Source organism: Schistocerca nitens, chromosome 2 (assembly GCF_023898315.1).
Source record: "Schistocerca nitens isolate TAMUIC-IGC-003100 chromosome 2, iqSchNite1.1, whole genome shotgun sequence".
NCBI lineage: Eukaryota > Metazoa > Arthropoda > Insecta > Orthoptera > Acrididae > Schistocerca > Schistocerca nitens.
In genome coordinates, this window is record NC_064615.1 from 176,480,602 (window position 1) to 176,507,406 (window position 26,805).

Genomic DNA, 26,805 nt, shown 5'->3' on the forward strand with positions numbered 1-26,805 from the left:
AATCCAAAATGGCGTTTGTCATGTCGTGCAGTACAACAGAATATTTCATTAGAGTTTAGGATGGATGCATCCCCACTCTTGGATATTTCCCATTGTAGAAGCAGCCACACCCTTTGATACTTTCTGTAGTACACGCATCCCACTGTCTAGAAGCACATAAATCTGTGTTTGTTTGTTTTTACACTCCTCACCATACATGTAGTAAGGTGTGAGTTTGGGGGAGCAATTATCCCCTCGGGGAGAAAATCAGTCTCACTCACCCACGCAAAATGAAAAAAATTTCTTACCAGTCAGCTGAGAACAAATCCAACCCCAGAAATTTTATTCCTTCAGAAAAGCATTTTTAGCTACTACGTATGTAGCAAGTTCTTGACTTTCCAGCAGCGTCAACCGATTAGATTTGCACGAGGTTTCTGCCGAGCACTTGGGCTGCTGGTACGCCCCTTACATACGCTAACTGCCGGCTGTGACGTCACTTTTCCTCGCGAGATATCGGCATACGTCGACTCAGCGTTCGATATGTCAGCTTCAGGTGATCGATCGCTGGATCTCACGCCTTGCTGAGCTGCATGTCAGCTTCTATATTTAGGGTGTTACAAGTATTTTCATTTCGGTGGTTTCCTTAATTACACAGTTCGAGAAGCCAATAGCGCGAGCCACCGCGGAGATTTCGTCAAATTTCGTCGGTGATAGTTTTCTAAATTATGCTGAGCTGAAGCAAATTTCTCGGATTAGCATAGTCGATATAATCCCTCATGCTCCTTCCTGTGATGTTCCACTGAGCGTAGTTGTTGTACGACGTAAGACTGGTTACACTAGCAAGGTGCCTTGTAGACTGCAGATGTTTGTGTGTGTGTGAATGCGTGTGTGTGTGTGTGTGTGTGTACGTGATTTGTAAACAGAAGTTTCCTCTTTATGATCAATGGCAAGAGTTTTAGGCTATTGCTAGATGCGAAAACTGTTTGTGGATGACATAAACACGCGTTATATATGTTCGACGAGGAACTGAAGCTTTCACTGATCTCAGAAGTTGACGGAGTTCAATTTAACCTTTTATCATTTCAGCAGGTGGGAAGATAAGCCAAGTCAAGCAAAAGGATCAACAATTGGACTTACGGAAAGCGGAAACTAGTCCAAACACACGGTAATATCCAATTCTAAGGCAAGAACAACTTCGCATTACCTGAAGTGTTCTAATAAATGATTTGAAGCTGTCAGATGTATCCATTATTCAGGCATCCTCTTAAGCACTGGTAATAATATGAGTGAATGTTTAAGACGAACGATAAAAGTAGGAATCAGAGCCTGTTATGCACTAAGATCACAAAAGTTGTGTGCAGATACAAACAAACGAAAATCTTGTGAAAAATTAATGGGCCCTTGAGACACATAGAGGGTTGGATAGTAAGATAAAACTATGAAATACAAGAGCTTACACAAGGGAAATCTCAAAGAATGCGCTGGTTAGGACATATAGATGAGGAAGAACACTGTCAACAGGAGGGCAAGTAGGTCAGCATTACCGACACTGGCGTCCAGTTGTACAGTGACGTTTATATTTGTGATCCGTCGATCACCTCGAATAAGAGTGTCCACACGTTCCAACACTGCAGAAGTCACAGCTGTGTGCGGCCACCAGGATGCGGGAGACCGGACAGGTGTTATATCAATCGAGCCTTTCTTTCAGTCAAGTTCACATAATATTTTTCTCTCCAGATCGCTTCAGTGCCTCCTAGACATTCGATCTAGCAATATAATTTTCGTTATTCCTGCGATGAGGACAAACCGCTCGCACAACGACACACAGTGCTTTTGTACACTTCCAGGCCTCCCTGCTTTTCTGCATGCTCCTATGAATACCTGACCTGTTCTGGTTTCCCACCAAAAGAAACGCAACGAAGCTATTTGTTCGGAATCCACCTCCGTTATAGACGTCAGTTTAAAGGCTACGTATAATGCCGCCACCTATCGGAACTTCATGAAACTATACGAGCTGAAGCTGGATTATTCTTCGTTGTCTCATAACAATTTCCACATTTCTTCAACGGAGAGCCCCACTCAGTTTTATGGTGTTTTGGCTATGTCAGAGTTCAGCTCTCACACCACACCTCCCTAACACACGGTGAAAGCGGATGGGGCTCTTGAAAATCCCGGCGGCGTCCGAGCGTCTAAATGATAAAAGTGGCCGCGGCGCGCGGGCAGGTGCGTGCGCTGGAGGCGTCGCCCGCGTGAGAGATAAGGCGGCAGTGTCGCGAGATAACGGCGCCTGCGGGGCACATTAGGCTGCAGCTCGTTACGGCCGCGGCGCTATTCCGCTTCCTGAGGACGCTTCCGCGGCCGCGGCGACGGCACCGGTCGTGAAATGCTAATGCACTGTGCGCCACTGTGCTCTGCTGTACCGCCGCTGGCTGCGACGTCTCCTCAGCCGCCGCCGCCGCCTCCGCTTCTTCCCGGAAGCACAGGCCGCGATTCCGGCTTCCCTGAGCCGCCTCTCCCCGCCTCGCGGCCCCCGCGGGAAATGTCCACTAATTTTCTCCCGACCCTAAAGGAAAATAACGCCAGTGATACATTTCCAAGTGGAGTAAGTCTCTGCAGTTTTTGCATACTCTCTAAAACGACCAGGGACTTTCGCATTATAGTTGTGAGATCATCTTAGATAATTGGGATTTACCGCTTTACATGAGTGATCGCCTTAACCACTTCGGCTATCGAGCACGCCTCACGGCTAAACCCAAACTTCCGTACGTCCCAGTACTTGTTTCCCATAGTGCTCGCACACTCCTGTGATTCGCGCTCAGGGAGAAACTCAATTTTCTCGTCATATTGCCCAGGCTCCGGCATGAAATACATTTGTGCAGTGTCTGTATTTGACAGTGTGTGCAAAGCTTTATGCAAGGAACAGAGACTGCTATATTAAATTATAAAATGTATTCGTAAACTTCGAATACGCTACCACCATTTGTTTCCAGTAACCTGTATTGCTGTGGTGGTACATTATTCGCAGTCTGCGAACAGATTTCATTTAACGCAGCTATAAATCATCAGCGGTGCCTGTCTTCCTATTGAAAATGGCTCTAAGCACAATGGGACTTAACATCTAAGGTCATCGGTCCCCTAGACTTAGAACTAATTAAACCTAACTAACCTAAGGACATCACACACGTCCATGCCCGAGGCAGGATTCGAACTTGCTACCGTAACAGTAGTGCGGTTCCGGACTGAAGAGCCTAGAACCGCTCGGCCACAGCGACCGGCTCTTCCTTTTGAATTTCCGGCAAAGGGGAGAAGGGATGGTGGCATAAAGTTCATGATCTCCAGAGTTTGCACAATGTCTTGGACAACATTTTTTTTTAAATTATCTTTATTAACAAAACCATTATAATTATACAAAGTTAACCCACTTCCTTATTACATTAGTGGGTCATAATACTTATACATTTTATACTTAGTTTGCAGCTAGTTTCAGTTTTTGAGTGAGCTACAGTTAATTTTAACATACAATGGGCATCTAATTTCTAATATCTACAGTTCATATCTAATTCCTATATTTTGCAGCGTCACACGTGTGCCAATGAAAGATATAAACCTACTTTTAAATTGCCTTGCCCTTCGAGCTAATCCCGAAGAGCGTGCCACTGGCACTGGGCAGGCCTCGATGTTAATTCGCTGCAGTTCCTAACGTAGTTTCCTAAAAACTAAGTCCTACAAACTAACTTATCCTACGTCATTTCAGGTGCGTGTCATTATCGGTGGTGTTGACCCCTACTCCCCCTAATCCTGCGCGTGGCGGATTCCAACTAAGATGAAAAGTCGGCCAGTCCACGCACAGGCGACATGGGAATAGGGCTCTGGACGCAATCAGTGGTTGTTGTCTTGGTTATTTAGTTTATCTCTCTCAAGTATTCAGTTAAAACTTTTCGCGATACCTCGTTAGCAAATGTGTTTAAGATCTGGAAAGCTTCCTCTCGTCTAAGTAGTTGATATGTGTCATAGTTTGGTAGTCTGTCTCGTAGTGTGTTCGCAACATCATTGAAGAGGGGGCATTCGTAAACTTCATGGTCGGGCGTACCCTCCGGATCGCCACAGTCACACGCTGGTGTAGCCCTCTTCCCAAATCGGCATAAGTATGTCGGGTAGGGTCCATGGTCAGTAAGAAAATGGATCAGTCCTTGTGTGGGCTCAAAGTATTTCAATTCCAAGCGTTCCCTTACATCAGGTATGAACTGGAAAGTTCTACGTCCAGCCTCTTCTACCTCCCAAGACTCCTGCCAAAGTTCCTCCCCTCTTTTCCTTATTTCCCTTTTATCCCCCACCTTTATACCCATGATGTCTGCAATCTTCTCATAATTTCCCTTTTTGGCACAGTACCAAGCCGCTTGTTCTCTTATTTTGATGTCCAGAGGCCATTATGACTAATAGCCCCCCCCCCAACCCCTGGCGATGTTCTGTAGGCCCCCACAGATCTTAATATCATGCTTCTCTGCACCCTTCTCACTGCCATGGCGGGCACAACCCTCGTGAGCCTGTGCGCCCAGACTCCCGAGCCGTAACCCACAACTGAGGTTAGGATGCTATTGTGGTAGAGTTTAATCAGGTGTGGTAGGAGATGGAAACTTTTATGACCTATTGAGATGGGGTTATTTAATATCTGGAGAGCTCTCTGGGTTACGGTGTCAATGTGTTTCCCGAAGCTCCACCTCTCATCAATGATAACTCCTAGATAGCGTGTCTCACGTCGCCGGAGAACTGGTGAGCCGTCAATTCTGACAGTCAGATTTCTGATGAGATGTCCTTTTAGCAACAGGTATGTGGATTTGCTGGGCGAGATCGTCATTTTAGTCGTATGGCACCATTTTTGGAGTTTGTCTATGGCTCTATTTTTGGTTCAATTTCTTCCCGGCTACCCGAAGTGGCCGCGCAGTTCTGGCGCTGCAGTCTGGAACCGCGAGACCGCTACGGTCGCAGGTTCGAATCCTGCCTCGGGCATGGATGTGTGTGATGTCCTTAGGTTAGTTAGGTTTAACTAGTTCTAAGTTCTAGGGGACTAATGACCTCAGCAGTTGAGTCCCATAGTGCTCAGAGCCATTTTCCCGGCTACGGCCGCCGACCAACAGGTGGAGGTCATCAGCGTAGGCTATCACGTCTAGCACCTCATCACTTTTCTGTAACCTGTCTAATAGTGGCTCCATGTGGATGTCCCAGAAGAGGGTCTCTAAAACGGATCCTTGGGGACTTCCTTTGGTGATTGTTTTTCCAACTCTTTCGCTAGGGGATGATAGCCAGACCTCCCGATCCTTACAGTAGCTCCTCAGGCATCCGTATAGCGACCCTGGACACTCTTTCTCCCGCAAGCAGGAGAAGAGCGAAGGCCACCACAGGTTGTCGAAGGCTCCACTGATATCCACCATGATGCCAACCACGTATTTGCGCGGGTCGAGCCGCAGACCTCAGCCACCAGGGCCATTGCATCAGACTCCGACCGCCCCGGCCTGAAGCCTGTTGCGTATCCCGCACAACACTCGGTGTGCCGCCAATCTGTCAGCTAACAATTTCTCCAGTATCTCTCCGAATAGATCCAGCAGGCAAATCGGCCTGTAGGACTTCACTTCCGCGGGGTCCTTGTCAGGTCCTTTCTTTATTGTAACTACGTTTGCCGTTTTCCATTTCTTCGGAAACTTTCTTTGCCTAAGGCATTCATTGTAAAGATGAGTAAGTGGCGCAGTCAGCTGGAGCGCCAGGAACTGCACCACCTCCGCCACAATGCCGTCGAGCCCAGGTGCTTTTCCTCTCTGCAACGATCTTATATGGGCTGATACTTCCTCCTCAGAGAAGGGGTAGACAGCCGTCTCATTATTGTATGCTTCTTGATCTTCGTTTCTCAGTTGCTTCTGCCTTTCAGTCTCCCCATCCGCATTGTCGTCAGGCAGCAGGGACCGGAGGAGGACCTCCGCAGTCTCCTGCCAAGACTCCGTCATCCTGTCTCCGTGCCTGACTGTTGATAGCTCCAGAGGAGAGCGGATTTTTTCTCTCTTGGAGAACATTTCCACACCTCTGCACAATGCCTTACGGATTGAGGGCATTTTACACAGCTGACAGGGGTCGGTCCTTCAGATGGAGTTTCAGGCTCGGCGGCCCCTGTGGCACTGTGGGAGGGGAGAAGTCTATATGCGGGCACTAGGTTTCATCTTCTGCAAGCTCTCACCATATAACACAGTCACAACACCATACTATACACACAATTATTACGGCCATCCAGATGCGTCAGATACACTTAACTATTCTTGTGAAACTTTCATAGGCTTACGTTGACTGCCATAAGTAATTGTTGACTATGGTGTTGTACCTCTGTTACCTGTACATTGGAAGTGTCGCATACCTACCGGGCATTATCTCATAACGGAGGCTTTCTTTACATAAGCGATCAGTGGCTTACTAGATTCTCCTATATTCCGCTAAAATCCGGAAGCAGTCAACCGTTTAGAAATTCAGTGAGAATGTACAAAGGACCAGGTAATCTACGGAACATTATTGTTCTACGTACTTACCCTCCTGACTGGCGCTTACGAATAAGCAGCATTAATAGCAAAACTGAAATTCTCAGTGTGTAATTAAATTGATTGTTGATTTGTAAAGTAAACCAGAGATGCTGCACTCAGAATAAAGAAGACAATTCAAATTTACCATGCAGTCCTATAAAACTCGATTTCCTTAATAAGAGGTTAAATTTAAAAAAAAGCCAACAAAAACATATCAAATAGCGCTTCAATTCCTTTTCGAACGTATATAACATGTCTTTATGTTATTCACAAACAGTATTCGCATCTATCAGCAGCCGAAAACTCTTACCATTGATCATAAAAAGTAATTGCTTTGGTTACATAAAAGCACAGAAGTTACGGAATAACTAATTTTTATTACTTATCAAATGCAAATTTTATTAGATAAGCATACAAAATATACCATAGCCTAGCACTGAATGATTTGCGCTTATGTGCAAAACAAAGAAAAACAAAGAGAAGTCGTCGACTCCCTTTTCCCTTCTTACACATTAATTTACATTTCTTTGCCTAACAAGTCTAGCCATTCCACTGGTAAACCTATCATTTACCACTTCATTTATGAAGTGTACCAAAACTACCGAACCCCAGTTTTGGTAGATCGCAACTCTACGCTTAAATACGAATCTCACATCTCACGAAAGAAAGGTGCCAGTGTGCGCGAAGGATGGGAAAAATCTGCCTGCCCATGTGGCCGATCGGTTCACGGCGCTTCAGTCTGGAACCACGAGACCTCTACGGTCGCAGGTTCGAATTCTGCCTCGGGTATGGATGTGCGTGATGTCTTTAGGTTAGTTAGGTTTACGTAGTTCTAAGTTCTAGGGGGCAGATGACCTCAGATGTTAAGTCCCATAGTGCTCAGACCCATTTGAATCCATTCCTTTTTTTTTTGGGAAAAATCTTTCCAATTAGGTGGCTGAACCCAACCCTCATGATCTCCCAGCTAAGCATGCCATATGGCTTTACTGGTTTACTCGTTACGCCTACTAAAATAGTTATCTGTGTCAGTCATTTTCGAGGGTTTGTGGACAGCTGCCTTTTTCAGAGATTGTACTAACAATATCAGTAGTGTCTCTAAACACTTCGTCATAAAAACTACGCCTGGTGATAAACAATTTCATGATCCAACAAACTATTTCGTAACGTAATCAGACTTTGAAGCCAACGGCGCCGGCCGGAATGCCCGAGCGGTACTAGGCGTTATAGTCTGGAACCGCGCTACCGCTACGGTCGCAGGTTCCAATCGTATATGCGTACTATTGATACTGCAGACAATATTAATGATATGATCAGAATTTTCTCAAATATGCAGTTATCTATAATGAGGTAATGTGTACAAGTATCCGCTCAGAATTTTGTAATATTTCAAGGTGAAGCAAAGAATAGTAACTTACTTCAGAAATATGAAATTGTGCACTTTACAGAACGAAAGAAAGGGTCAGTGTTGTGCGATTTCAGTTTGTGAGTCACATTAGAAGTTCATCCACTCCTATTGTAACAGTTTTTACGCATATGAAATGGGACGATCACGAAGGCTCATTCGTAGGTAAAGCAGATTTCAGATCATTGATAGAATACTGGGAAAATTGAATCATTCTCCGAAGAAGCTTGCTTATAAAAAGCTCGTATGACACATCCTAGACTATTGCTCAAGTGTAAGGAACCACGCTGAATAGGAATAACAGTGGATACGAAAATTATGCAAGGAAGCGAGGCATGTATAGTCACAGACTTGTTTGACCCATGGCAAAGCTTCATGAATGTGAAAAAACTGAACATCGAAAGCTTACTTAAAAATTACCAAGAACTACCCTTAAGTGATGAATCTAAGAATATACCGTAACTCTCCACCTATCATTCCCAAAGGTGTTGCGAAGAAAAGAATAGGCTTTTTCTCCTGTGTGGGTACCAGATCCTCTATAAATCTGAAAAAAGGACATTATTCAAACAGAGATTATTTCAAATTGCTTTATTTTCCACTATCGGTTTCGAGCACAGTCCATTCTCAGTGCATCTAAGAAGTATGAGAGAACTACAGCAGCAACCGCCACACAACGGCGTTGGATGTAGGTTTACAAACATATAATAATTAACTGCAGCAACATATGATAATACACTGTCCATGTCTCGAGGTTATGCAAAAAAGACACGTGAATAATTTCATCTGTACTTCAGTTTCATGCCAAGACATTAGTTTTGTGATCCGGCGCTATATATGTCACTTACTGAAATTGTAAATAATACATATTCTTTTTCTGTTTGTGAATTTCATCTTGATTGTTGTACAAAACGTTCTTCGCCCCCGCCGCTGCTTATATATGACACCGATTCATGAGTATTAAAAGTGATCATGTCTTTCATATAACCGTGATTATGAGGCAAACATGTACTCAGAAATCGTATCCATGATTGTGTAAGATTATTATCTTTTGCTCAGCGACTGACAGTTACATTTTCCTGCGCACAATCGTAAATATGTGTCAATTCTGCGAACAAGAGTGTGTAAGCGCAATTTATAGCTGTGCATTTCAGTATTTGTCTTCTTGGTATTTCTGGTGACAACTGGAGTTTTAACAGTGCGGTGATAATAAAGGTCTCGTAACCATTGTTATGTCGTGAACTGTACATTTTAGGTGACGAATGTTGATGACGGCGCTATGCATAAATACGCTTGGGTCGTATTCTCGTGTTCTCTTATTTCCCTTTTTTCCTTTTTTGGGGAAGGTCGACGATATATCTTTCACTGTTGGTAATTACTGTGTGTGTAACCCTATATATAACGTACGAGGGTGTGCTGGAAGCTAAGGCAAATGGGTACGATAGTTATTCAATCGACAGGGCTTTTAGGCGGAATATTTGTAACGCTAATAAGAATGACAAGGAACCGCCTTGTCACTCCGTTAGGTTACCGTTCGTTTCTGGGGTCACTGACCGCATAAGCCGAATTCTAAAGGGAAAATGGTGTTCAGATATCTTTCTTTTGTCTAAAGAAAATATAAGGTTTTTTTGATGACGGAAAACGGATGCACCTGATTGCCTGCACAATGCAGGCGTCTATCAAATGACATGTGGCTGCAGCAGGGTGTTACAAAAAGATACGGCCAAACTTTCAGGAAACGTTCCTGGCCGGCCAGAGTGGCCGTGCGGTTCTAGGCGCTACATTCTGGAACCGCGAGACCGCTACGGTCGCAGCTTCGAATCCTGCCTAGGGCATGGATGTGTGTGATGTCCTTAGGTTCGTTGGGTTTAAGTAGTTCTAAGTTCTAGGGGACTGATGACCTCAGAAGTTGAGTCCCATAGTGCTCAGAGCCACTTCAGCCAAACATTCCTGACACACAAATAAAGAAAAGATGTTATGTGGACATGTGTCCGGAAACGCTTAATTTCCATGTTAGAGCTCATTTTAGTTTCCTCAGTATGTACTGTACTTCCTCGATTCACCGCCATGATTTCATACGGGATACTCTACCTGTGCTGCTAGAACATGTGCCTTTACAAGTACGACACAACATATAGTTCATGTACGATGGAGCTCCTGCACATTTCAGTCGAAATATCCGTACGCTTCTCAACAACAGATTCGGTGACCGCTGGATTGGTAGAGGCGGACCAATTCCATGGCCTCCACGCTCTCCCGACCTCAATGCTCTTGACTTTCATTTATGGGGGCATTTGAAAGCTCTTGTCTACGCAACCCCGGTACCAAATGTAGAGACTCTTCGTGCTAGTATTGTGGACGGCTGTGATACAATACGCCATTCTCCAGGGCTGCATCAGATCATTAGGGATTCCATGCGACGGAGGGTGGATGCATGTATCCTCGCTAACGGAGGACATTTTGAACGTTTCCTGTAACACAGTGTTTGAAGTCATGCTGGTACGCTCTGTTGCTGTGTGTTCCCATTCCATGATTAATGTGATTTGAAGAGAAAATAAAATGAACTCTAACATTGAAAGTAAGCGTTTCCAGATACATGTCCACATAACATATTTTCTTTCTTTGTGTGTGAGGAATGTTTCCTGAAAGTTTGGCCGTACCTTTTTGTAACACCCTGTATAGGCGAAACGGGAAGAACTGTTAAGGAACGCATTAAGGAACGCATTAAGGAACACTGTAAGTAGGCTGTTTAGGTTTTTTTATTGGTAACGCCACCTCAGTATGAAAATCACCGGCTGTGCCGTGTGCAGTCTGTGGCTGCTTTGCATTGTTGTAATACTCAACCATTGTAGTGCTAGGCAGCTGGCTGTGAACAGCGCGTAGCGTTGCGCAGTTGGAGGTGAGCCGCCAGCAGTGGTGGATGTGGGGAGAGAGATGGCGGAGTTTTGTAATTTGTCATGAACTGCTATATATATGATGATATCAAGGTAAATACATTGTTTGTTCTCTATTAATATCTTTCATTTGCAAACTATCCCTATCAGTAGTTAGTGCCTTCCATAGTTTGAATCTTTTATTTAGCTGGCAGTAGTGGCGCTCGCTGTATTGCAGTAGCTTGAGCAGCGAAGATTTTTGTGAGGTAAGTGATTTGTGAAAAGTACAGGTTAATGTTAGTCAGGGCCATTCTCTTCTAGAGATTATTGAAAGTCAGATTGCGTTGCGCTAAAAAAATATTGTGTGTCAGGTTAAGCACAGTTGTAAAAAAATTGTTAAAAGGGGACGTTTCATATGTCGACCCTTAGCCGAGGATACCTCACTGGAATCTTCTGATTTTTTCTTATAGTTTGTGTAATTAGTGTAGCTTTTGTTTATTGCTAGCGCGTAATTGTAGAGAGAATTTCCATTGTAGTTGTAGTTTTTCATTGTTGTACAGTAAAACAGTTGTGGTATGCATGTAGATTTGCACCAAGTATTTCGCAGCTGCAATTAACTAGATATTATTTTCAGTGTTATGTTAATGTGTTCTCTTATTTTTGCTCTTCAAATTGAGTTTTTCTGTGTTGTCGTGTGAAATACTGTGACAATAATGGCGTGTGAAAAACGTAACACTAGGCTCCAAAGTAAATTGAGAAATGACAGTGAAGACGAAAGCAATATGTTAGCGCCGCAGAATAATGAATTAACTAATGTTAATAGTAGTAATTTGGTAATTGCGCATAGGGAAATGGAGCGGGTTTCAAACAATGGCGTGGACAGTGAAACAATTAGTGAAGAGGGAAGCATTATCGATCGATCGGTCGGCAATAGCTCGGCTCAGGAATCCGAAATGACGCGACACGATCTCGCAAATACTGTAGATTCAGGTTTTGGATCCTCACCGTTTTCTCAAATAAGTCAAGACACATTTTCTGCTTGTCAAAATGTGAATGTTTCCGGTGCAAATTCACTGCCGAAAAGCACTGAGGAACATGTTCCAGACACCAGTGCATTGTTATTACAATTAATACAACAAATGGGACAAACACAACAAAAGCTTCAAAAGTTAGACACAATGGAACAAAATCTTCGAAAGTTAGACACAGTGGAACAAAATCTCAAAAAGTTAGACACCACACTTGAACAAACACGTGAGGATTTAACTAATGAGTTACATCACATTGAATCGAAATGTCAAAAAGTCTGTAATGACGTAAAAACACAAATTTGTGAGCATTTCCAACCTATTTTTTCGCGTCATGAAAATGCACTACAGAATCACGAAGCAGCCATAAAAGAACTGCAAACTACTGTTCATGAAAATCATGAGACCTTGCAAGCTAAATTTGACTCAGTTGCATCTACCGATTCGGTTATGCAACTTGCAAAAACTCAGGAAAACTTGAAGGACACAGTAGATTCGATTTCAACACAAATGGACACTTTGAAACTTGGTTCAGAAAAACACACTGAGGAAATGTGTTCACTATCGGAGAAAGTAGGCGAACTTTCGGATCAGGTCACTAACTTATCTACAAAGGTAGATGATGATCTGAATGGCACAAGACCTGTAGCCTTCACTGACACAGAAGAGTATGAACAAATTAGAAAATTCAAACAAAATCAAAATCAAATCAATACACAGTACAAAAGAGAAATCCGCGAAGTACAAGATCAGCTGACACAGGTAATACAAGAATTACGTATTTCAGAGGACACTCGCGCCCCAACACGGGAAGAGGGACTTAGAAATACGGAACAGCCACAAAATAATAACACAGGGCATTTCGGAAGTTATGAAAGAAACTGGCAATGCGCACCGAATTTTGAGATGGAACGGCCGACACGACCTAACAATGAGCGATATGCGACTCGCCGACATGATGACTTTGACTATAAGCTGTTCATTACTACACGTAAATTCAAAACGTTTAAGAATTCTGCCAACGACATTCATCCACAAGCGTGGCTCGATCAATTCTCTCATTGTTTTCCCCCCAACTGGTCATTAGAACACAGATTAGAATTTATGTGTGGCTATTTAGAGAATGAACCAGCTGTAAGAATGCGTTCGGTCATTCACGATTGTCATAGTGAAGGAGAATTTTACCATGCCTTCCTCTCAGCATATTGGTCTCAAACCACACAAGACCGAGTAAAACATGGCATCATAATGATGAAACATTTCGAACAATCTGAATTCTCCAGTCTTGTGAAATATTTTGAAGACATGTTGCACAAGAATCAGTACCTGTCAAACCCATACAGCCCCTCAGAACTCATCCGCATTTGCTTAATCAAACTGCCTGAACATTTGCGACACATTATTTTGGCAGGACGTTGCAAAGACGACATTGAAGCATTTCAAGGACTCTTACAAGAACTGGAAATTGACACTGACAATCGCGGAACGCACGAGCACAACAATTACAGATCACATCCGTCGCAATTCCGCGATGAAAGAAATAATAACTGGACGCGACAAGGCTACTCTCACAACACAAATCGTGACCGAAACAGACACCACCCGTATAACAACCGTTGGCAGAGTAGTAATAATTACAGGGAAAGATCACCTCTCCGCGGTAATGACTATCACAGAGACAATCAGAGAAACAGACAATATGGGAACCAAAACAATTATTATTACGAGGGACAGAATAACTTTAGACGCAACGGTCCAGCGCGCAGTTACGATTCAGGGAGAAATTCTCCACCACTTAACCGACAAGAAAGAAACCACAGAAACTACCGACATGACGACAGACGATGTGATCGTAACGACAGACCTGAATTGCATCAGAACTGGCGGGATTTAAGCAGGGCAGGGCCGTCTCGTCACGGTGAATTTGTAGAAGTTAGGTCTCCAAACCCCAATAACGACGTGCGCCAACAAAGAGACAATAGGCAGTGACTCATACAGCTGGCAGCCACGAAACGCACGTGTGACACTAACGACGCAGCTGCCGTAGCAAGTAATTACGTAAAAATGGAAGACATTAGGGACATCTTACTCCAAGAACACGACGTAAAACATAACAACATTGCATATCCTGTTATTCACATTACAGTAAATGACGTAAAATTTACGGCACAGTTTTCTGAATTCTTCAGGAAAGAAAAACATGTTTTAGTAGTAACTTTTGTGGTATGGCAACAATGAGACAGCCTTTTTCGTGGCACAACAATACGTTACAGCACAGTACTTTCTTCATCACAACAATAAGCGTAATAACTAAGATATCTATACGCAAAGCATTTCACTTTTGTTTAGCATGAGGTAAGTACATTGACTTCTGCAGAACTTAGCTTTCGGAGGACGATAACTACGACACTTCCACAGAGATTATGTTGCGACAAGACGCACAGTTTAGCGCTACAGTACACGCATTTGAGTGATTAATCTTATACTTAAAACACTTACTTTTAAAGATTTTTTAATTACAAAGAAGGTTTTCCGTGATACATTTCATTCCATTGCTGTAATCTGTAACACCTGAGGGTATAATTACATTAATCCTCAAGGGGGTACACGCTTACTTTGTGTACCATGTGTGTGGCAACCACAAGGAACCCTAGCTAATATGGTATTTGCTTATACAACTTTACACATCGGTATCATATTTCTCCAACACAGTATTACACAGCTATCAGATCATTTAACTGAGAGAGACAAACATTTTTTTTACTACGTCAGTGACAGATGTTTACGTAATTACACAGTTGAATAACTTCATACGTATGAAATTGTATTTTGTCTGTACTTTGTAAACTGTTCATATTTTTTCGGAACCATTGTGATACAATGTGAGCTTTGAATGATGTGTTTGGTATGGAATCATGATTTTAAAGTACGTTTGAGGCAGATGACACTTTTGAAATGAGCAGAGAATTTTTTTTAGGTTTTGAAACTATTGGAGGAAGCTACGACGATTTTGAGATTTGACTGAGGTGTTATGATGTTATTTTTTACGACGACGATGTGTATTATGTTGTTGAGGTATGTTTATGATTAGTGAGCTAATGTTATATGAAGAATTTGATTATGCTATGTATCTAATGATGAAGTATTGAAGAAGCGTCAACGAATTTGTATATGTGTAATAAGGTAAGGAGTAATGAGTAGCGGTTAGGAACTCTGCCTTGTGAAGACGTATGTTGGAAACCGAGAATCGTACTTTTAGAATTATGAAATGTGTGTAAATGCGTGAATGTATCACAATGCCGACGAAAATTTTTTGGACACTGTTATATTCATGGGATTTTGTTTTTACAGGTTTGCAACGCTAATTCTTGACCTGTGAAATATTTTTATTTAAGACTGCCATTGTAGCGGAAACTGCTGTCGTAAATATTTCCGTAGGAAAGTTAAGTGACCACCTGCACGTAATACGTCGTGGGCACACAGCTGTGTCAGACACCAGGGCGACAGCCGCCCGAACAAAAAAAAAACCATTAGCCTTCCAGCGGCACAGGTAGAAGAAAAAAGAGGCCATTATAATCGCTATTGACGTTCCTTTGTAGAAAGCATCGCAACATTTCACGGCTATTGTCGTGCTAATTGAGAGAAATGCCATATGGCTAGTGAATGACGTTTCACGCCTTGCTTTGCCCATTTTGTTTAATATCTAGTTTCTAGCTGCACTGCAGCACTGGTTAAAATAAAATTTTATAGATGTACTAATATAAATATTTTCTGTCTGCAGATCTATTAAATAATAATTTTGTAATCCACATTCTTCGAAAAAGGAGCTCTTGGAATGGAAAGAACAATAAGAAGGGACTAATACCAGGAACTGCATACATAATTTTCTTTTCAACTACTGAGTAATTTTTTGTAGAATTAGTTTTTGTGGTGCACCACTTTAATTACTTAGACATTAAGATGTGATTATACATTTCCCTTATCTGCATTGTTATCTTTAGTGTACTATTTTTTCTGCTTGAGCTATGTCATATTTAGGTATAAGTTGCTGCTGTTTGCCAGGCATAGTGTTATTGAATTTGATTTTGTATTATTCTGTTAAGCCAGTTTTACTAATGATTTATTTTTATATTTTTATTGTTTGCTGCACATTGCCTTAGATTAGTTGTAATACTACAATTGCTTTGCTAATTTCTTAATACTGCTTGCTTCGCAAATCTGCGTTTTTTTTTCATTGCTGTTTATATTAATTGTTTTATGTGATGCTGCATTGCCTCGTCCCTTGGTATATATATCTGAGCTCAGTAGATTTAAGTTAGCTTAAGAGGGGGTAGACTATATAAGAAACTAACTATGATGAATTGGAAGAAATACATTGAAAATCTATAAGAAAATGGTTTGGCCAAAACAGTATTTTGAAATAGGATATGAACCAAAAAAAAGTAGGGTTTAGGGACAACAGGTTTAGGTAGGATTTTCTTGGAAATAAATGATGAAGTAAGATAATGGAAAATAAATAATGAGGTAAGAAATATGTGAACATATATATATACAGAAAGCATGCTTGAATAGGATTTTTTTGGTGGAAACAAATGTGGAAATAAGACGAAAGATCTATGGAATGAAGTTTTGGGTTGGACTGCAGTACCAAAAGTTACACTGAAAACGAACCCTGTCCTTTCCATTGTGTTATCCCACTATGTGTTTGTGTACCCTTGTGTATTTGTTTTCTTCCTGTCTTTGTGTAGTTTCATAGAATTTTTTCTTCTTCTAATACTAAGCTACATTCACTATGATGAGGAATACTGTGATCCTCAAATATAATTTGCATTGATAATATGTTATTTACTTTGTAAAGATGATTAGACATTTATCTGTTCTGTGTTAATGCTTAGGTGTGAAGTTGATGTTTCAAAAGTTATTCTGATCTTTTATGTATGTACTCATGTCATAATTCCTGTAACACTGTTGTATATGTTATTTCTATTCTTTTGTAAAGCCTGTACTACAAATGTTATCTGTATTGTTATGTTCTTTAATGATGTTTTCTGTATCTTTGTTATTGTATTCTCATGTTATAAAATTGCAATTGACACCAGTTCATGAAATTAAGTAACTTGTAAGTTACATCTCACTGCACACGTTTCTGTTGGTCATAGTATATGGACAATATGTGAGAAGTAGGGACTGTTAGTGTTTGCACGTGTGTTAATAATTCAGCAAGGGACTGGATAACAGCATTGCTGGTTCTAAGGACAATTCCAAAAACTTTGTGAGTGCACAAGTGGTGGTGTATGGATTTGCTATATTATCCACAAGACTCTTCAATGGTGATTGTGCACCTGCACAGTCACAACAGATGGCTGCTGGCCATCTCTACAAGGACTGCAGTGGGTCTGCCTGCACCTCTGGTGGCCCACCAGTACCATTATCTCTACAAGGACTACAGTGGGTCTGCGTCTTTGCTGACTCACCAGTACCATTATTTCTACAAGGACTGCAGTGGGTCTGCGCCTCTGGTGGCCCACCAATACCGTAATCTCTACCAGGACTACAGTGGGTCTGCTCTGTGATGACCTACTAAACGATATTCTTCAAAACTTCGATTGACTCCGCTGTGGGTTTGCTCTGTTGTGGCCCATTACCTGTCAGCATGTCAAGAGTCAGCACTGCCTTCCCGTTGGAAGGACAACACTACTTCTTCAAGACTGCATGGAAATCCACTACTTCTGTGTGCAATTTCTTTTACTAATGAGACTTTGTGAAAAAAAACTATAATTACTATTATGATGAATGATCAGGACTATCTTTATGGACTGTGAGAAAATTTTAGCTTTTGACCAACATTGTATCAATAAGTGTGTGCATTTGATTTCTTCGTTATTGTAATTACGATTATGAAAAATTTTAACAAATATGTATTGCCCACTGCCCAACAAAATTTGTAAAATTTTTTGTGGGGAGCATGGGGGCTATGTAAGTAGGCTGTTTAGGTTTTTTTATTGGTAACGCCACCTCAGTATGAAAATCACCGGCTGTGCCGTGTGCAGTCTGTGGCTGCTTTGCATTGTTGTAATACTCAACCATTGTAGTGCTAGGCAGCTGGCTGTGAACAGCGCGTAGCGTTGCGCAGTTGGAGGTGAGCCGCCAGCAGTGGTGGATGTGGGGAGAGAGATGGCGGAGTTTTGTAATTTGTCATGAACTGCTATATATATGATGATATCAAGGTAAATACATTGTTTGTTCTCTATTAATATCTTTCATTTGCAAACTATCCCTATCAGTAGTTAGTGCCTTCCATAGTTTGAATCTTTTATTTAGCTGGCAGTAGTGGCGCTCGCTGTATTGCAGTAGCTTGAGCAGCGAAGATTTTTGTGAGGTAAGTGATTTGTGAAAAGTACAGGTTAATGTTAGTCAGGGCCATTCTCTTCTAGAGATTATTGAAAGTCAGATTGCGTTGCGCTAAAAATATTGTGCGTCAGTTTAAGCACAGTCCTGTAAAACTGATAAAAGGGGACGTTTCAACACGAACGGCACATACGGCTAAAATAAAGTACAAAATCGGCAGTAGCGGAACATCATGAGAACTGTGGCTCTGACATCGATTTTAATAACGTACGTGTACTGGCTAAGGAAACAAACATCTATAGAAGAAGGTTCCGAGAAGCGGTAGAAATTTCCAAGAATGCATTTAATTTCAATAGAGAGAACGTCCAATAGAGAGAACGGCTATAGTCTTCCGGAATTGTGGCTCCTCGCCACCAAGGAAGTGAATACGCGGCCGCAGTATGCGAGCGACGTAAACAACACGCCGGAAGTCACCTCGGAGGATAATATTTTGGGTAAACATTACCCCTCTCTTGCTCTATCCGTTTCGAATCTAGCCAATGACGACGACCAACCAATAGCAGTAGCAGTAATTTCAACCAATAATCCTTCTCCAGCGTACGTGTGAAATAGTGCCTTTCTGTCCAATGACGATGGGCCGCCAATGGTATCCACAGGAGATTAGCCAACACCGACCCTTCTTCTGCATCAGAGCGGGAATATTAGCCTATGACTATGGCCCACCAATGGTAGCCATAGGAATTTTAACCAATACTATCACTTCTTCATCGCTACCTCGGAGATGCTGTGTGGCATTGCTCGTGCGCCGACTATAACACCACGTTCAAACTCACTTAAATCTTGATAAGCTATCATTGCAGCAGCAGTAACCGACCTAAACTGCAGCACTTGTTGTCTTATATGGGCGTTGTCTACCGCAGCGCCGTACGCTGCTTGTTTACATATCTCTGTATTTGAATACGCATGCCTATATCAGGTTTTTGGCACTTAAGTGTAGTTTGAAAAAGGTACTCTGAGATGCAAGGGTTGGCTAAGGAAAGAAATTTCTTGTGGGTCGCCTCAAACAAGTCATAATGAGAAAAAAAAACGCCATATTACATGTTAAAATTCTGAGTCCTCTAGCTGCTTAGAATTGCAGCTTGCGTCTGTGAAGCAGGACATTCGACAGAGCGATATGCATGACACGTAATACCTCAACCGATACTGAGAACGGAATAAAAGATACCGTGGCGATAGTCATCAGCAAGCCCTCGTATTTATATGGTTTTTGATGCTGTAGAGTATCGAGAAATCTGAAAAGTCTAAATTTAGACATAGTTGATGTCCTTGAAGTGGCATGAAAAGTAGAATTTCTGGTCTGACGGGTATAGGGTAATACCAATAGCAGCACAAAGTGATGTATCGGGAGTAGAATTTGTAATGGAGAGAAATATAGGGCAGGAAATTGGTTAATGTTCATATTTCTGATAGTGTTATTTCTCATCAGAGTCGGCAGGCAACTAACAGCGACACATATAGTTCAGGCATACATGCCGACATCGCAAGGAACAGATGAAGAAATGGAAGTAGTAAAACAGGATAATAAACGGATAATTCTGTACGGAAAAGTGGATGAAAATCTAATCGTCTAGGGGCTTGGAACGTGGTTGTAGGGGCAGGAGTAGAAGAAAATGTTACGGAAGAATATGAGATTTTTTACGAGAAATGACAGGAGAGAGATTGAGTTCTGGTGTAAATTTCAGTTGGTAACAGGAAATACGCTGCTCAACAATCGCAGGAGGTGGAGGTATACGTGGTAAAGGCAAATGGCTCTGAGCACTATGGGACTTAACATCTGAGATCATCAGTCCCCCTAGAACTTAGAACTACTTAAACCTAACTAACCAAAGGACATCACACACATACATGCGCTAGGCAGTATTCGAACCTGCGACCGTAGCAGTCGCGCGGTTGCGGACTGAAGCGCCTAGAACCGGTTGGCCACCGCGGCCGGCGTGGTAAAGGCCGGAAGGTACTGGAAGATTTCAGTTACATTCCATGATCATTACACAGAGATTACAAAAAACAATACTTGAATGTAAGGCGTTCCCAGGAGCAGATATAAACTCATATTACAATTTAGTAGTGAAGAATAATAGGCTAATGTTTAAGAGACTAGGAAGAATCAGTGCGCAAATAATTTGTATACGAAAGTAGTAAAGAATGAAGAGCACCCTTGCACATCTCTGAAGCTGTTAACACTGTGATAATGAATGGCTTAGTAGACAGTTCAGTTAAAGAGGAATGTACGCCTGTAAAATGGGCAATCACAGATGTTCGAAAGAGAAACAACAGGTACAAGGAAGGAACTGCGAAGAGACTGTAGATAACAGAAGAAATATTGCAGTTGATCGACGAAAGAAGAAATTACTGGTGTGTTGTTGCGATCAGAGACGCATTTAAGAATGGGTCGTGCCCAAAACAGGTAGTGGACAATAAGTTAATTTGAAATACAGTCTTGTGGATCAAGAGATAAATTCAGGATTAGGCGAACTGATACACGCTCAGAGGCGTCCAAGCAATCATTCTCCGTGCTCGTGAGTGAATGGGGAAAAGGCCCTAGCAAGGGAACCTCCCCATCACACCCCCCTCAGATTTAGTTATAAGTTGGCACAATGGATAGGCCTTGAAAAACTGAACACAGATCAATCGAGAAAACAGGAAGAAGTTGTGTGGAACTATGAAAAAAATAAGCAAAATATACAAACTGAGTAGTCCATATGCAAGATATGGAACATCAACGACAGTCTGGGCTCATGGTTAGCGTGAGCAGCTGCGGAACGAGAGGTCCTTGGTTCAAGTCTTCGATCGAGCGAAAATGTTAATTTCTTATTATCAGACAATTATTATCTGTCCGTCTTTTGGGAGTGATTATCACATCCATCAGAAAACCTAAATCGGGCAAGGTAGAAAAATCGTTTTACCCATTCGTCAAGTGTACAAAAAAATGGTTCAAATGGCTCTGACCACTATGGGACTTAACAGCTATGGTCATCAGTCCCTAGAACTTAGAACTACTTAAACCTAACTAACCTAAGGACATCACACAACACCCAGTCATCACTAGGCAGAGACAATCCCTGACCCCGCCGGGAATCGAACCCGGGATTCCGGGCGCGGGAAGCGAGAACGCTACCGTACGACCACGAGCTGCAGACGTCAAGTGTACATGTTAGGTGGGTCGACAACATATTCCTGTCATGTGACGCACATGCCGTCACTCGTGTCGTATAGAATATATCAGACGTGTTTTCCTGTGGAGGAATCGGTTGGCCTATGACCTTGCGATCAAATGTTTTCGGTTCCCATTGGAGAAGCACGTCCTTCCGTCTACTAACTGCACGGTTTTGCGTTGCGGTCGAAAAACACAGACACTAAACTTTTTACAGTGAACGGAGACGTCAGTGAACGAACGGACAGATCATAACTTTGCGAAAATAAAGAAAGTAAACTTTTCACTCGAGGGAAGACTTGAACCACGCTAACCACGTGACCTCGGCGCTCCTGATCTCACACTATCCTTGATGTTGCCTATCTTGCACATGGACTACTCAGTTTGTATATTTTGCTTATTTTTTTTCATAGTTCCACACAACTTCTTCCTATTTTCGCGATTGATTTGTGTTCAGTTTTTCAAGGCCTATCCACTGTGCCAACGTATAACTAAATCTGAGGGGGGTGCGATGGGGAGGTTCCCTTGTAAGAATTAGTACAGTGGGAGCTACACTCTGCCATGTACTTCAGTCGTTTGCAGAGTATGTGTGTAAATGTAGATGCACGTCGATTAGACATAACCAACTCGTAGCGCCTGGCATTTTCCATTTCACTGTTGCGTTACAAAAAAAAGAGAGAGAGACCTCTTCCGGCAGTGCAGTATGTAGCAATCCGACCAACTTTCACTTCACTGAGGACGGAAAATAAAAGGGGGAAAGCAGAAAGAGCTCGGCGAGATAACATGCCCGCAGGGAGTTTGCTGCACGTAACCCCATCACGAGTGTCAGGCCGCGAGGAGAGTCCGTACAATTTGTGGCGATTCGTACGCCTACGGAGAGGCGAACAAAGCAGCCAATTGGCGGGGTCGAGGCCGCGCCGGCCGCCGCTCGCAGCCAGTGTGCCGGCGGCCGGCCGCACTGCACTGCGGCACGCCGCCTACGGGCTTCAGATAGCATCGCCGCCCCCTCAAATACTCCGGGCCCGCCCCACTCACAGCCCGATTTTTGTTTCATCCCAGAGACTGCGCTGCGGCGGTCGACCCTCTGGCAGGGCGGCGGGGGCGGTGGCGGGGGCAGGGGCAGGGGGAGGCGGTGCGGCGTTTTGACAGGCCCACCATCGCCTCCACAGCCTCCGCTCTCCTCTCCGCTATGTCTGCCTGCAGCTCTCGGGCTTCGCTGTCGGAGTAAATCGGAGCGACGCCGAGCGGCAAAATAACAGCTTATGAACGGTCCAAGGACGTCTCGCAGCCTTTTGAGCAGACTTACAAAAGGAAACTACGGAACGAAAAGGCTGCTTGGCTTCGTTATTTGTGGAATAGACGTTACATTTTTAGGTTACCCCTACGTCTTCATGTGACGTTGTGACTTGCTTCTATAAAAATACAGGCTCATCATTAATAAGACCGAAAACCATCAGGAATGGAAAAAAGTTCTATGAACATTTAGAAACATCCCCTTTGGAAAATTTTATAAATGGCAGTGCTGGAAAACCTCTACGTTATTTGATTTTCTAACAGCTGAGCAAAATTGAACGTACTCAGACATTCACTAAACTGACACACACCGTAGTCGTAGCAGTTCATGTTCCTTCAGACATGCATGCAGTTCGTGTTTAAATGCTGATACTAGACTAGTTACTTTCGATTAAATGTCTCTCCTGAACAGGAATTACAGTAAGTTGAAACGTCCCCTTAGAAAAATTAGAAATTACTGTGCTGATAAACCTCTTACGTTATTTGATTTTCAAACAGCTCAGCAGTACTGAACGTACTCTGACATTACTCTCTTTACTTATTCTGATCAACACTAAACTGACACACAATATTTTTGGCGCAACGCAGGCTGACTTTCAATAATCGCTACAAAAGAATGGCCCTGACTAACAATAACCTATACCTTTCATGAATCACTTACCTCACAAAAATCTTCGTTACTCGAACTACTGCAATACAGCGGGCGCCAATACTGCCAGCTAAATAAAAGATTCTAACTACTGGAGGCACTAACTACTGATAGGCATAATAAGCAAATGAAAGATTTTGATTGAGAACAAAGAATGTATTTACCTTAATAGTGTTCAAAAGTAATAATATATGTATCAGTTCATGACCTCCAGTCTTACAAATTTACTGTCTCTGATGGACACACGTCCAGATCATCTGCTCTCAAAACTCCGCCATCTCTCTCCTCACATCCACCACTGATGGCGGCTCACCTCCAACTGCGCAACGCTACGCGCTGTTCACATCCAACAGCCCAACACTACAATAGCGAATGTATCAACAATGCCAACCACCCACAGACTGCACACAGCACAGTCAGTGATTTTCATACAGAGCGTTGTGTGGCGTTACCAATATAAAAACCTAAACGACCTACTTACAATGTGTCCGTAAATGCGACGTAGGCGCCGACGAGTGGCAGATCCTCTGGCCCCTTGCCCTGTGTTCCTTCTTTGTTGTAGGTTGTCGTGATTGACGTACTGTAAGCAGTAGAATGGTCCGGTATTCATTCGGGAACAACCCGTAGTGGTGTTTGTGTAACGCCAAGCAGGTGGAGACGGTCGAGAGGCAGACGGCTATACCAAAACTTCTTCCCAGACACCAATCACTTCGCCGTGCTTTTCAAACCCTCTTTGGCTCCAGAATGAGATTTCCACTCAGCAGCGGAGTGTGCGCTGATATGAAACTTCCTGGCAGATTAAAACTGTGTGCTGGACCGAGACTCGAACTCGGGACTTTTCCCTTTCGCGGGCCAGTGTTCTACCAACTGAGCTACCCAAGCACGACACACGCCCCGTACTCACAGCTTTACTTCTGCCAGTACCTCGTCTCCTACCTTCCAAACTTTACAGAACCTCTCCTGCGAGCCTGCGCAGGTAAGAGACGAGGTAGTCGCAGAAGTAAAGCTGTGAGGACGGGGCGTGAGTCGTGCTTGGATTGGATTGTTTGGCGGAAGAGACCAAACAGCGAGGTCATCGGTCTCAACGAATTAGGGGAGGATGGGGAAGGAACTCAGCCGTGCCCTTTCAAAGGAACCATCCCACGATTGGCCTGGGGTGATTGAGGGAAATCACGGAAAACCTGAATCAGGATGTCAGGACGCGGGATTGAACTGTCGTCCTCCCAAATGCAAGTCCAGTGTGCTACCGCTGCGCCACCTCGCTCTGTACTCGTGCTTCGGTACCACAGCTGGTAGAGCACTCGCCCGCGAAAGGCAAAGGTCCCGAGTTCCAGTCTCGGTCCGGCACACAGTTTTAATGTGCCAGAAAGTTTCGTTTTCCTCTTTCGCTGTTTGTATGATCATGAGTCCTTTCAAGCAGACGAACACTCAGGGAGGCAGCAGACTAGGCAAACGCCCGATTTGGAGGACAAGGTTCCACAAGTTAATGAGGTGAGTCCTTGTACGAACTCCAGGCAAGTGACCCGCCAACATGGTGTAAACCAAAGAATGATCTTGTTTATCTTGCATGACAACTGCTACTATCACACTCACCTGCAACGAGTGGAAGGGTTAAGAGCTGTGGATCTCTATGGAATGATTTTGTCGGTGGTTTTGCACCAGACCACCACAACTATAGTATTTCTGAAGTCATTCTTCTTTACCGACGAAGCAATCCTTTCTAGAACTGCCATCATCAGTCTGCATAATCGTCAACTGTGGGATACATGCAATTCCCGGGCAATGTTTCAGGCATCTCATCGGTATCAGTGTCCGCCCCCAGTAGCTGAGTGGTCAACGCGACACAATGTCAATCCTAAGGGCCCGGGCTCGATTCCCGGCTGGGTAGGAGATTTTCTCCGCTCAGAGACTGGGTGTTGTGTTGTCGTAATCGTCATCATTTCATCCCCATCGACGCGCAAGTCGCCGACGTGGCGTCAAATCGAAAGACTTGCACCCGGCTAACGGTCTACACGACGGGAGGCCCTAGCCACACGACATTTTACATCAATATCAGTTCACCATCAATCAATGGGCGGGACATTTTGGTGACCACGTTCTTTGACTGGTTATTATTCCACAATACCTCGATGGATTAGTTTTCCTGGGCTGCTTGAGAATGTACCTAAGGCAATACGACACGTTATGTGGTTTCTGCATGACGACGCACCACCCCTCTTCCACATTACGATTCGGTGATACTTCAACAATATCTTTCCCGGACGTTGGACAGGAAGCGAAGGCCCTGCAGCATGACCTGCTAGATCAACGGAATTAAGCCCCCTTGGGTTCTTACTCCCCCTCCTCCCCCATGAAACATGGACCTTGCCATTGGTGGGGAGGCTTGCGTGCCTCAGCGATACAGATAGTCGTACCGTAGGTGCAACAACAACGGAGGGGTATCTGTTGAGAGGCCAGACAAACGCGTGGTTCCTGAAGAGGGGCAGCAGCCTTTTCAGTAGTTGCAGGTGCTACAGTCTGGATGATTGACTGATCTGGCCTTGTAACACTAACCAAAACGGCCTTGCTGTGCTGGTACTGCGAACGGTTGAAAGCAAGGGGAAGCTACAGCCGTAATTTTTCCCGGGGGCATGCAGCTTTACTGTATAGTTAATGATGATGGCGTCCTCTTGGGTAAAATATTGCGCAGGTAAAATAGTCCCCCATTCGGGTCTCCGGGTGGGGACTACTCAAGAGGACGGCGTTATCAGGAGAAAGAAAACTGGCGTTCTGCGGATCGGAGCGTGGAATGTCAGATCCCTTAATCGTGCAGGTAGGTTAGACAACTTAAAAAGGGAAATTGACAGGTTAAAGTTAGATACAGTGGGAATTAGCGACGTTCGGTGGCAGGAGGAACAAGACTTTTGGTCAGGCAAATACAGGGTTATAAATACATAGTCAAATAGGAGTAATGCAGTAGTAGGTTTAATAATGAATAGAAAAAATAGGAATGCGGGTAAGCTACTACAAACAGCATAGTGAACGATTATTGTGGCCAAGATAGACACGAAGCCCACGCCTACTACAGTAATACAAGCTTATATGCCAACTAGCTAGGCAGATGACGAAGAAATTGAAGAAATGTATGATGAAATAAAAGAAATTATTCAGATAGTGAAGGCAGACGAAAATTTAATAGTCATGGGTGACTGGAATTCGGTAGTAGGAAAAGGGAGAGAAGGAAACGTACTAGGTGAATATGGATTCGGGCTAAGAAATGAAAGAGGAAGCCGCCTGGCAGAATTTTGCACAGAGCACAACTTAATCATAGCTAACACTCGGTTCAAGAATCATAAAAGAAGATTGTGTACATGGAAGAAGCCTGGAGATACTGACAGATTTCAGATAGATTATATAATGGTAAGACAGAGATTTAGGAACCAGGTTCTAAATTGTAAGACATTTCCAGGGGCAGATGTGGACTCTGAC